This window comes from Rhipicephalus microplus, unplaced genomic scaffold, assembly GCF_043290135.1.
Source record: "Rhipicephalus microplus isolate Deutch F79 unplaced genomic scaffold, USDA_Rmic scaffold_244, whole genome shotgun sequence".
NCBI classification, from domain to species: Eukaryota; Metazoa; Arthropoda; class Arachnida; order Ixodida; family Ixodidae; genus Rhipicephalus; species Rhipicephalus microplus.
The window spans coordinates 137,501-150,000 of NW_027464815.1; the positions used below are offsets into that span (position 1 = coordinate 137,501).

At 60.8% G+C, this 12,500-nt stretch overlaps 1 long non-coding RNA gene and 3 other non-coding genes across 4 annotated transcripts in view; 1 reads left to right on the top strand and 3 right to left on the bottom strand.

Annotated features, from left to right (window-relative positions):
• Nucleotides 1–19, bottom strand: part of LOC142792780 (large subunit ribosomal RNA) — a 4,027-nt gene extending 4,008 nt beyond the window's left edge. Inside the window, exon 1 of the ribosomal RNA XR_012891202.1 lies at nt 1–19. This exon is cut by the window's left edge and continues 4,008 nt beyond it. This is a non-coding gene — a ribosomal RNA (large subunit ribosomal RNA).
• The window catches only part of LOC142792748 (uncharacterized), a 58,995-nt gene that overhangs the window by 42,807 nt on the left and 3,688 nt on the right, over nt 1–12,500 (top strand). The gene's annotated exons all lie outside the window — the stretch shown is intronic.
• Nucleotides 1,174–1,326, bottom strand: LOC142792751 (5.8S ribosomal RNA). The gene has a single exon (XR_012891174.1). It is a non-coding gene; the product is annotated as a 5.8S ribosomal RNA (ribosomal RNA).
• Nucleotides 3,046–4,860, bottom strand: LOC142792765 (small subunit ribosomal RNA). Its single transcript, XR_012891187.1, has one exon. It is a non-coding gene; the product is annotated as a small subunit ribosomal RNA (ribosomal RNA).

Sequence of the window (12,500 nt, forward strand, 5' to 3'; positions counted from 1 at the left end):
CTCGCCTGATCTGAGGTCGACAGCGGATACATTCGCTTCCATCAACTTCCTGCACGACCGCGTGCGCTCGCCCTACCAAGTGCGCCCGCAACCCTGTACAGGGCCACTTCTTCACAAGGCTGGCAATCGGCTTCCCCGCTGCACGCGTGCGGCGCACAACCGGTGTGACGTGGAAGTGACGGGACACGTTCGTAAACCCATCGCGAACCGAGTACGACGCCCTACCAAGTGCGCCCGCAACCCTGTACAGGGTCACATCTTCACAAGGCTGGCAAGCGGCATTCCGCTGCGCGCGTGCGTCGTCCGAGCAGTTGCGTGATAAACGACCGTGTCGAAAGCCCAAACACCGCCGAGGCCAGTCGCCGCCGCCGCAAGGGCAGCCACGCAGCCTGGCGAGAGGCATCGTCTCGTGTAGCGTCGCCCCCGCCCCAACTGGAGTGGCCCAGTTTTTTGAACGGGACGGGAACTGCGAAGCACTTAGACCGACGGCGGACTACGACGAGAACGCCTTAAGCTTCGCCAACGTTTCGCCAACTCGTGCGGGAGACTTTTTCCGCTTCGCGGCAAGTCGTCGCGCCGTGCTCTCCGCATCAACCGCGTACGCAGCGAACCGCAAACGTCGGGCGCAGCCTCCTCACCTCCCTGCGCTTTGCGCGCGAACGTTCCCTGTTCGCGCGGCAAAGCCTGGAGGAGGCACGGCCCCGCAGCGTGTTCGAGCGCCCGGTCTACGGGACACCCTGCTTACTTCGAGGGCAACAAGCGCAACGCAAGGCTGCGATCTCGCGCACTTTGCGCACGGCTGGAGAAGCTTTGCTGGCCGGCTTTCGCTCCTCGTGTTTACCGTGCGTTAAAGTTGCGCGTCCGTGGCTCTCGCAGCTCTTGCGCGCCCGGTCGCAGAGAGGAGTACGCAACCTCGACCGCACTTTCCCTGCAGGCTTCCTTCCGACTCGAAGTCCTGCGGCGGTCTCAACGAGGTGCCACATCCTCAATGCAGTCGGTCGCCCCCGTTTCGGTTGGGCTCTGGCACGACGGTCGCCACCGTCTCGCCCTTGAGTGGCCGCTGTTGGCGCTCGCTGTGAGGTGTTCAGCGTGCTGTCCGTGTTGCCGACGCGGTCAAAACGAGTCGACGGCTCACGTTCCCTTGTGCGCCGAAGGCTCTCTTGATATGTGATCCGACCCTCAGACAGACGAAGCCAAGGGAAGACCCAAGGCCGCAATGTGCGTTCAAAGAATCAGTGCTCAGTGTGTCCTGCAATTCACACCAAGTCTCGCAGCTGGCTGCGTTCTTCATCGACCCGAGAACCGAGTGATCCACCGCTTAGAGTCGTGAAAAAGTGTTTGTTCAATTCCGTACAGTCAAAACCAAACGTTTCTGGCACTCGGCCAAACAGTGGCCAAGAAGGGCGCTTTTCAGCGCACGCTTGGACTCCAAAACTCTGCCGCGCCTTTTTCGGCTGCCGCAAATCGAGCAAACGGTGTGTTTCGGACGGCGTTTCGCTTCCGCTACTTGCGAGTGCTTTCGTGGTCCACCCCTCTATAAATACTCGGGAGGCGTCGAAGCCGGTTCTCCAAGCCGGACCCGTAGGTATCGTTGTGTGCTCGCTCTCATTGGCCCGCCTAACCAGAAAATGCCTGCGGTACACCCATTTGGATAAGAGTGCACGCAGATGCGGGCCTCGACGGCTACACATTTCCTCGGGCGGCCGCCTCCCGGCCTCCGTGGAGCGCGGGATGCACGGTCCCATCGACAAGCCTCTCCCGTTTTTACCGTGGCGTCGCGGTTCACCACGGCGGGCGGGTCGGTCTCCTCCGCATAAAAAGGGGGACCCCCGCTTTTTGTTCCACGAAATCGCACAAGCTTTTTTCGCATCCACGGTTTGCCACCGCACACCAAAATGCCGATCCGGCTGCCTACTTTAGCCAACAGGTGGAGCCAGGCGCGCCGTACTTGCGCGGCACTTCCCACGTCCACCGAAGTCGGTGCCAAGGACCACTTTCGGCGCCGGAGCCGCGTACGAGCCTACTCGAGGCGGAAGAACGAAGCCAGCAAGGGCCTGGCCGCAAGTGCGTTCAATTGTCGGGACGTCCAAGTCCCTCGTTCTTCCGTGCTTCCTCTTTCGGCAAGTCGTTGCGGCACCTTCCCAAAGCGCGCAGACCCGCTAATCGCGACGAGCGCGACGTGGCCGTGCCGCCTTTCCCTCGGCAGCAAGCAAAACGCCTGGCAACGTCGACGCTCCCCTAACCGCGATCTCGCACCGTGTTTCGTGTGGCGAATTCAAAAGCCGGCCGGCGCTGCTGCAACCATTACGGTCGGTACGCATACGCCGCGGAGGGCGGGACGGTCATCGGAGCGTGCGGTTCCTCCATCGAGTACTGCGCACCTCGGCCGTCGCATCGCCGTGCCATGACCGGCCGCGCGTCAACGCGAACCGGTGCCAGCGAGATCCCTCGCCTGCAAGAACCGACCGGCAGCCTCCGTCACCCGAGGACGCGGAGGCGCTTGCCGCGGACGGCGGGACGGTATGCACTGGTGCACAGCGGACCCGTCACATCGCCAGTTCCTTGACCGACCGCCGACGCTTGTGCCGTTCCTCTCGTACTTGGCAGTCGCCGCGCGATTGTCGGGTCTCGTTCTTGCACGCTCGAACGGTCGGGAGGGCACTCGGCTGGCGTTTCGGGAACGCGCAGCCTCGCCTTCTACCGACGTAACCACGACTCGCCGTTCGCGCTCCGCCGCTCCTGTTTACAGTACTAGGCGGTCCCGCAGCGGTCGGGTCGCGCATTTCGAGCGCTTCGAGCCACGGTGCAGTGGCGGGTCGAAAGCCGACCTATGAGTGCGTTGCGCCGTTTGTACCCGCGTCCGCCACCTGGCCGACCGTCCAAGGTCGCGGTGTTGGCGTCCGCTGGGCGCAACAATTTGTCACGGGGTGCCGCTCCACATTCAGGCAGCCCCGTGGGGAAAAGCCGACCCCGCGTCCAAACGGGGTCAGCGGCAGAAAGTGTCGGGCGCAGACGCAGCTGAGGCGCTCACCCTTCACAATCCGTTAATGATCCTTCCGCAGGTTCACCTACGGAAACCTTGTTACGACTTTTACTTCCTCTAAATGATCAAGTTTGGTCATCTTTCCAACAGACCGGCGCAACCGAAAGGCCGCGCCGGACATCGGTCCGAAGACCTCACTAAATCATTCAATCGGTAGTAGCGACGGGCGGTGTGTACAAAGGGCAGGGACGTAATCAACGCGAGCTTATGACTCGCGCTTACTGGGAATTCCTCGTTCAAGGGGAACAATTGCAAGCCCCTATCCCAATCACGAAAGAAGTTCCACGGGTTACCCAGTCTTTTCAGACAGGGATAAAGACACGCTGCTTCCTTCAGTGTAGCGCGCGTGCGGCCCCGGACATCTAAGGGCATCACAGACCTGTTATTGCTCTGTTTCGTGCGGCTAGGAGCCGCTTGTCCCTCTAAGAAGGTTGTAAGGTGCTGGGAACCCCGCACCTATTTAATAGGCTAGAGTCTCGTTCGTTATCGGAATTAACCAGACAAATCGCTCCACCAACTAAGAACGGCCATGCACCACCATCCACCGAATCAAGAAAGAGCTCTCAATCTGTCAATCCTCCCAGTGTCCGGGCCGGGTAAGTTTTCCCGTGTTGAGTCAAATTAAGCCGCAGGCTCCACTCCTGGTGGTGCCCTTCCGTCAATTCCTTTAAGTTTCAGCTTTGCAACCATACTTCCCCCGGAACCCAAATACTTTGGTTTCCCGGAAGCTGCCCGCCGAGTCATTTGAGTAACTCAGGCGGATCGCTGGTTGGCATCGTTTATGGTCAGAACTAGGGCGGTATCTGATCGCCTTCGAACCTCTGACTTTCGTTCTTGATCAATGAAAACATTCTTGGCAAATGCTTTCGCAGTAGTTCGTCTTGCGACGGTCCAAGAATTTCACCTCTAGCGCCGCAATACGAATGCCCCCGTCCGTCCCTCTTAATCATTACCTCGTATTCCAAAAACCAACAGAACAGAAACGAGGTCTTGTTCTATTATTCCATGCAAGTTTATTCAGGCGACTCGCCTGCGTTGAGCACTCTAATTTTTTCAAAGTAAAAGCACCGGCCATCTCGAGGCACACAATGAAGTGCACCAAGAAAGAACCGGCATGATGTTCAGTCCGAGCCGTCGCATCGGGTAGATGCACTACTCGTCTGGAACTGAGATCCAACTACGAGCTTTTTAACCGCAGCAGCTTTAGTATACGCTATTGGAGCTGGAATTACCGCGGCTGCTGGCACCAGACTTGCCCTCCAATTGATCCTCGTTAAAGGATTTAGAGTGTACTCATTTCAATTACGGGGCCTCAAAAGAGTCCCGTATTGTTATTTTTCGTCACTACCTCCCCGTGCCGGGAGTGGGTAATTTGCGCGCCTGCTGCCTTCCTTGGATGTGGTAGCCGTTTCTCAGGCTCCCTCTCCGGAATCGAACCCTGATTCTCCGTTACCCGTAACAACCATGGTAAGCAAGTAACCTACCATCGAAAGTTGATAAGGCAGACACTTGAAAGAAACGTCGCCGGCTCGTGGCCATGCGATCAGCACAAAGTTATCCAGAGTCACCACACAATACGGGCCGAAACCCGATCGATCTTGGTCTAATAAAAGCACCCGTTACCCAAAGGGCTCCAGGCTCACTGCATGTATTAGCTCTAGAATTGCCACAGTTATCCAAGTAGGAAGAAACGATCTAAGGAACCATAACTGATTTAATGAGCCATTCGCGGTTTCGCCTTATTTCGGCATGTACTTAGACATGCATGGCTTAATCTTTGAGACAAGCATATGATTACTGGCAGGATCAACCAGGTAATCGTTCGACTGCGCGTCCGTCCTCGCCCTCGGCGGGCCGGACGCAGTCTGTGTGCGGCGGAGGCCACCTTCAGGCGCCCCAACACGCTTATTTTGCACTCCGAGATGACGGCGTTCGAGCTCGCTACGGCACAACCTTCCCGAAAGACGAGTGGGAGCCGTGCGGCAAGAAGCACGTTCATGCTCGCTCTTTTTCGTTGCATCGACTCGGTCGCGCCGTGCGGGTTGCCCAAGCCCGCTGCACTGTCGGTGGACCGGCCGGAACTAGCAACGGAGCCGAGACTGCAAAGCCGCCAGACGACGGGTCACGCCCGCGTCTTCGGCGCTTTCGCATCTGAATCGCCCGAGGACGACACGGAACACACCTCGATATCGTGGTAAAACGGCACCGTCCGACAACCAGCCCCTAACGCATCAAGCGGATGAGGCTGCAGACGACTGCCGTGGATTCCCCTGGAGCAGACCCGAGGACACGCTTCACGAGGCCGAAGCCCGCCGCATATCAGACACCCGGTCGCTTTCGCGTACGCCGCTCACGAGAACCCCCACATAATAGCAGCGATAAGTACCCAGACCTCCTTGGGCCCTAATACGAGCGTACTCGAGAAAATTTCACCGCGGGTGTGCCCCGAAACGTGTGGCATGTTGAGCGTGCCACAAGTCTACGTCGCTCTCAAACCCGCCGAGGTCGTAGAATTTGCGACCCTACTCACGAAATTCCCACCGAGGATACGGCCGCAAACGTACCGCACCTTGGGTAGGCCACGAGTTTGTGCAACACTACGCTGACGGCACAGCACCGAGGTCGTGCGCGCACGCACGGGAAAATTCCGCCGCGGTTTCTGCCGAAAACGTGAGGCACCACGACTCTCCGCAAGTTCGCGTCGACTGCGAAAGACCGAAGTCGTGAACGACGTGTCCGCTACTCGCCGCCGACACGCTGGACACCAAACGTACAACGACTCGACGGCGTCGTAGAGGCCCACGACGCGGTTTTCCTTAACGACGTCTCGGCGTGGCACCGACAGGTTAGAACGGCCGACCAACGTTCCCTGTCCGCCGTTCGGCTCAGTCGAAGGGCTCGGCGACTTCGGCAACGCTGCGAAGCCGCACGGTGACGCACGCCATGTCCCCATTTTTTTTTTCTTTCTGCGTCTGCCGGGGTGCCCCTATAATAGCAGCGATAAGCACCCAGACCGCCGTGGGTCGCTCGCCCCGGCTGACGTGGTTTTTCGTACTCCTGCGGCGGTCGCCGTCAAGCACGTCCAAATACGCTACTTTCGTGGGCGCATTCACGCTCTTTCGCTTCGCCGGAGTGCCAGCACTCACTCTGCCAAAAACGGCGAACATCCGAGCGGCGGTTCCCACTTTTGCGTCGGCGTCGCAAACCCCGCCCCGGCAGACGAGGTTTGCCGTACTCGTGCGACGGTGGCCGGCGGGCACGTCGAAAGACGCCGATATCGTGCGCGAATTGGCGCACCTTGGCTTCACCGGAGTGCCGCCACTGACTCCTCCAAAAACGGCGAAGATCCGAGCGGCGCTTCCCACTTTCGCATCGGCGTCCCGAACTCCGCCCCGGCTGACGCGGTTTACCGTACTCGTGCGACGGTCGCCGGCGAGCACGTGGAAAGACGCCGATATCGTGCCCGAATCGGCTCCGTTCGGCTTCGCCGGAGTGCCAGCACTGGCTCGGCGAAAGACGACGAACATCCGAGCGACGGTTCTCACTATTGCGTACGCGTCGCAAACCCCGCCCCGGCAGACGCACTTTGCCGTACTCGTGCGACGGTCGCCGGCGAGCACGTAGAAAGACGCCGATATCGTGCCGGAATCGGCCCCGTTTGGCTTCGCCGGAGTGCCAGCACTCACTCGGCCACAAACGGCGAACATCCGAGCGGCGGTTCCCACTTAGCCGTCGGCGTCCCGAACTCCGCCCCGGCAGACGCGGTTGCCGAGCTCGTGCGACTAGCGACCGCGAAGCCGTCTCGCGACGCCGCTTTCGTGCGCGGCTCCCACTGCGACCTGGGTCACCCGAGGTCGACGAGCAAAAAAGAATGTCGAAAAAAATTTTTTTTTTTTTTGCGTCTGCCGGGGTGCCCCTATAATAGCAGCGATAAGCACCCAGACCGCCATGGGTCGCTCGCCCCGGCTGACGTGGTTTTTCGTTTTCCTGCGGTGGTCGTCGTCAAGCACGTCCAAACACGCCACTTTCGTGGGCGCATTCGCGCTCTTTCGCTTCGCCGGAGTGCCAGCACTCACTCTGCCAAAAACGGCGAACATCCGAGCGGCGGTTCCCACTTTTGCGTCGGCGTCGCAAACCCCGCCCCGGCAGACGAGGTTTGCCGTACTCGTGCGACGGTGGCCGGCGGGCACGTCGAAAGACGCCGATATCGTGCGCGAATTGGCGCACCTTGGCTTCACCGGAGTGCCGCCACTGACTCCTCCAAAAACGGCGAAGATCCGAGCGGCGCTTCCCACTTTCGCATCGGCGTCCCGAACTCCGCCCCGGCTGACGCGGTTTACCGTACTCGTGCGACGGTCGCCGGCGAGCACGTGGAAAGACGCCGATATCGTGCCCGAATCGGCTCCGTTCGGCTTCGCCGGATTGCCAGCACTGGCTCGGCGAAAGACGACGAACATCCGAGCGACGGTTCTCACTATTGCGTACGCGTCGCAAACCCCGCCCCGGCAGACGCACTTTGCCGTACTCGTGCGACGGTCGCCGGCGAGCACGTAGAAAGACGCCGATATCGTGCCGGAATCGGCCCCGTTTGGCTTCGCCGGAGTGCCAGCACTCACTCGGCCACAAACGGCGAACATCCGAGCGGCGGTTCCCACTTAGCCGTCGGCGTCCCGAACTCCGCCCCGGCAGACGCGGTTGCCGAGCTCGTGCGACTAGCGACCGCGAAGCCGTCTCGCGACGCCGCTTTCGTGCGCGGCTCCCACTGCGACCTGGGTCACCCGAGGTCGACGAGCAAAAAAGAATGTCGAAAAAAATTTTTTTTTTTTTTTTGCGTCTGCCGGGGTGCCCCTATAATAGCAGCGATAAGCACCCAGACCGCCATGGGTCGCTCGCCCCGGCTGACGTGGTTTTTCGTTTTCCTGCGGTGGTCGTCGTCAAGCACGTCCAAACACGCCACTTTCGTGGGCGCATTCGCGCTCTTTCGCTTCGCCGGAGTGCCAGCACTCACTCTGCCAAAAACGGCGAACATCCTAGTGGCGGTTCCCACTTTTGCGTCGGCGTCGCCAACCCCGCCCCGGCATACGCGGTTTGCCGTACTCGTGCGGCGGTGGCCGGCGGGCACGTCGAAAGACACCGATATCGTGCGCGAGTCGATGCTTCTTGGTCTCGCAGGAGGGCCGCCACTCACTCCTGCAAAAACGGCGAAGATCCGAGCGGCGCTTCCCACTTTTTCGTCGGCGTCGCAAACCTCGCCCCGGCAGACGCGCTTTGCCGTACTCGTGCGACGGTCGCCGGCGAGCACGTCGAAATACGCCGATATCGTGCCCGAATCGGCCCCGTTTCGCTTCGCCGGAGTGCCAGCACTCGCTCGGCCAAAGACGACGAACATCCGAGCGACGGTTCCCACTATTGCGTACGCGTCGCGAACCCCGCCCCGGCAGACGCGGTTTGCCGTACTCGTGCGGCGGTGGCCGGCGGGCACGTCGAAAGACGCCGATATCGTGCACGAATTGGCGCTCCTTGGCTTCACCGGAGTGCCAGCACTCACTCGGCCAAAAACGGCGAACATCCGAGCAGCGGTACCCACTTAGCCGTCGGCATCCCGAACTCCGCGCCGGCTGACGCGGTTGCCGAGCTCGTGCGACTAGCGACCGCGAACGCGTCTCGCGACGCCGCTTTCGTGCGCGGCTCCCATTGCGACCTGGGTTACCCGAGCTCGACCAGCAAAAAAGAAGGTCGAAAATTTTTTTTTTTTTTTCTGCGTCTGCCGGGGTGCCCCTATAATAGCAGCGATAAGCACCCAGACCGCCGTGTGTCGCTCGCCCCGGCTGACGTGGTTTTTCGTACTCCTGCAGCGGTCGCCGTCACGCACGTCCAAATACGCCACTTTCGTGGGCGCATTCGCGCTCTTTCGCGTCGCCGGAGTGCCAGCACTCACTCTGCCAAAAACGGCCAACATCCGAGCGGCGGTTCCCACTTTTGCGTCGGCGTCGTAAACCCCGCCCCGGCAGACGCGGTTTGCCCTACTCGTGCGACGGTCGCCGGCGAGCGCGTCGAAAGACGCCGATATCGTGCGCTAATTGGCGCTCCTTGGCTTCTCCGGAGTGCCGCCACTCACTCCTCCAAAAACGGCGAAGATCCGAGCGGCGTTCTCCACTTTCGCATCGGCGTCCCGAACTCCGCCCGGGCTGACGCGGTTTACCGTACTCGTGCGACGGTCGCCGGCGGGCACGTCGAAAGACGCCGATATCGTGCCGTAATCGGCCCCGTTTGGCTTCGCCCGTGTGCCAGCACTCACTCGGCCAAAAACGGCGAACATCCGAGCAGCGTTTCCCACTTTCGCATCGGCGTCCCGAAGCCCGCCCCGGCAGACGCGGTTTGCCCTACTCGAGCGACGGTCGCCGGCGATCACGTCGAAAGGCGCCGAATTCGTGCACGAATCGATGCTTCTTGGTCTCGCAGGAGGGCCGCCACTCACTCCTGCAAAAACGGCGAAGATCCGAGTTGCGCTTCCCACTTTTTCGTCGGCGTCCCGAACTACGCCCCGGCTGACGCGGTTTACCGTACTCGTGCGACGGTCGCCGGCGGGCACTTCAAAATACGCCGATTTCGTGGGCGCATTCACGCTGTTTCGCTTCCCCGGAGTGCCAACACTCACTCTGCCGAAAGCGGCGATCATCCGAGCGGCGGTTCCCACTTTTGCGTCGGCTTCGCAAACGGCGCCCCGGCAGACGCGCTCGTGCGACGTACTCGTGCGACGGTCGCCGGCGAGCACGTCGAAAGACGCCGATATCGTGCTCGAATCGACCCCGTTTCGCTTCGCCGGAGTGCTGCCAGTCACGGCGCAGAAAACGGCGAACAAGTGTTTTTTTTTTTTTTTTCCTAGAATTTGTGTTATAGAAGGCACATTTGATATCGGACGATAATTTTCAACTTTATCACGCGCACCGATTTTCGTGTAGAGGTTTGCAAGTTTATGGGAATTTCTCCACTTGGAATAATGCGATTTAGTAGTACTACGAGAACTTCATGGATGTACTCAAGGGTACGGGGCAAGTCAGTTACGTCAACACCTGCAGATTTTTTACACTTCAAACTGAAAATTGTTGGTTGTGAGTCCTCGTGTGATATTAAAGGCCGATTCGCTAACACATAGAACAAAGAAAGAAAGGAAGAAAAAACGCCCGCGCTCGCTCAAGAAACCTGGGTTCGCAACAAGTGGCAACAACAAGCAACCGAGCGAGTGCGCCAAAACCCGTGGCGGCCGAACAAACGCGAAGTCCCAACCGCGTCAGCCGGGGCGGCACGGGACAGGAAAAATCACTTCAGCCGGGGCGGCGGGGCACCGAATAAACCTCGTCACCTCGTCGCAGGATAAAAGAGGAAACAAAAAGTCTAAACAGCGTCTGCTGGAGCGAATGCGTAATAAAACAACAACAACAACAAAAAAAAAAACACCCGCGCTCAAGAAGTCTGCAATCACCACAAAAGGCGACTGTGACCGAGCAGCGTCAGCCGGGGCCGTGCGGAAACGGAAAAACCGCGACTACCGGGGCGTCGAGGCACCGAAAAATCCACTTCAGCCGCGGCGAAAAAAAAAAAACAAAAAGAAAGACGGAGGGGGGGGGGGAACCACGTCTGCCGGGGCGAAGGAAAAAAAAAAAACGCGTCTGCCGGGGCGAGCCCGGGTGCGGCACCACCGGGAAAACTGTGGCAAACAGACATGGCGATCGAGTGAGTGGGCCGCCAGCCAGGCTCAGCCAAAAAGTGCAAAGTCCGAACTGCGTCAGCCGGGGCGGCAAAAACCACGTCAGCCGGGGCGGCGCAAAAAACCGCGTCTGCCGGGGCGGCACGAAACCGCGTCAGCCGGGGCGGCGCGAAAACTGCGTCAGCCGGGGCGAAAGAAAAAAAAAAAAAACGCGTCTGCCGGGGCGAGCCCGGGTGCGGCACCACCGGGAAAACTGTGGCAAACAGACATGGCGATCGAGTGAGTGGGCCGCCAGCCAGGCACAGCCGAAAAGTGCAAAGTCCGAACCGTGTCAGCCGGGGCGGCAAAAAACCGCGTCAGCCGGGGCGGCGCAAAAAACCGCGTCTGCCGGGGCGGCACGAAACCGCGTCAGCCGGGGCGGCGCGAAAACTGCGTCAGCCGGGGCGAGCCCGGGTGCGGCACCACCGGGAAAACTGTGGCAAACAGACATGGCGATCGAGTGAGTGGGCCGCCAGCCAGGCTCAGCCAAAAAGTGCCAAGTCCGAACTGCGTCAGCCGGGGCGGCAAAAAACCGCGTCAGCCGGGGCGGCGCAAAAAACCGCGTCTGCCGGGGCGGCGCGAAAACCGCGTCTGCCGGGGCGGCGCGAAAACTGCGTCAGCCGGGGCGAAAGAAAAAAAAAACGCGTCTGCCGGGGCGAGCCCGGGTGCGGCACCACCGGGAAAACTGTGGCAAACAGACATGGCGATCGAGTGAGTGGGCCGCCAGCAAGGCTCAGCCAAAAAGTGCTAAGTCCGAACTGCGTCAGCTGGGGCGGCAAAAAACCGCGTCTGCCGGGGCGGCACGAAACCGCGTCAGCCGGGGCGGCGCGAAAACCGCGTCTGCCGGGGCGGCACGAAACCGCGTCAGCCGGGGCGGCGCGAAAACTGCGTCAGCCGGGGCGAGCCCGGGTGCGGCACCACCGGGAAAACTGTGGCAAACAGACATGGCGATCGAGTGAGTGGGCCGCCAGCCAGGCACAGCCGAAAAGTGCTAAGTCCGAACTGCGTCAGCCGGGGCGGCAAAAACCGCGTCAGCCGGGGCGGCGCGAAAACCGCGTCTGCCGGGGCGGCACGAAACCGCGTCAGCCGGGGCGGCGCGAAAACTGCGTCAGCCGGGGCGAGCCCGGGTGCGGCACCACCGGGAAAACTGTGGCTAACAGACATGGCGATCGAGTGAGTGGGCCACCAGCCAGGCTCAGCCAAAAAGTGCTAAGTCCGAACTGCGTCAGCCGGGGCGGCAAAAACCGCGTCAGCCGGGGCGGCGCAAAAAACCGCGTCTGCCGGGGCGGCACGAAACCGCGTCAGCCGGGGCGGCGCGAAAACTGCGTCAGCCGGGGCGAAAGAAAAAAAAAAAACGCGTCTGCCGGGGCGAGCCCGGGTGCGGCACCACCGGGAAAACTGTGGCAAACAGACATGGCGATCGAGTGAGTGGGCCGCCAGCCAGGCACAGCCGAAAAGTGCCAAGTCCGAACTGCGTCAGCCGGGGCGGCAAAAAACCGCGTCAGCCGGGGCGGCGCAAAAAACCGCGTCTGCCGGGGCGGCACGAAACCGCGTCAGCCGGGGCGGCGCGAAAACTGCGTCAGCCGGGGCGAGCCCGGGTGCGGCACCACCGGGAAAACTGTGGCAAACAGACATGGCGATCGAGTGAGTGGGCCGCCAGCCAGGCTCAGCCAAAAAGTGCCAAGTCCGAACTGCGTCAGCCGGGGCGGC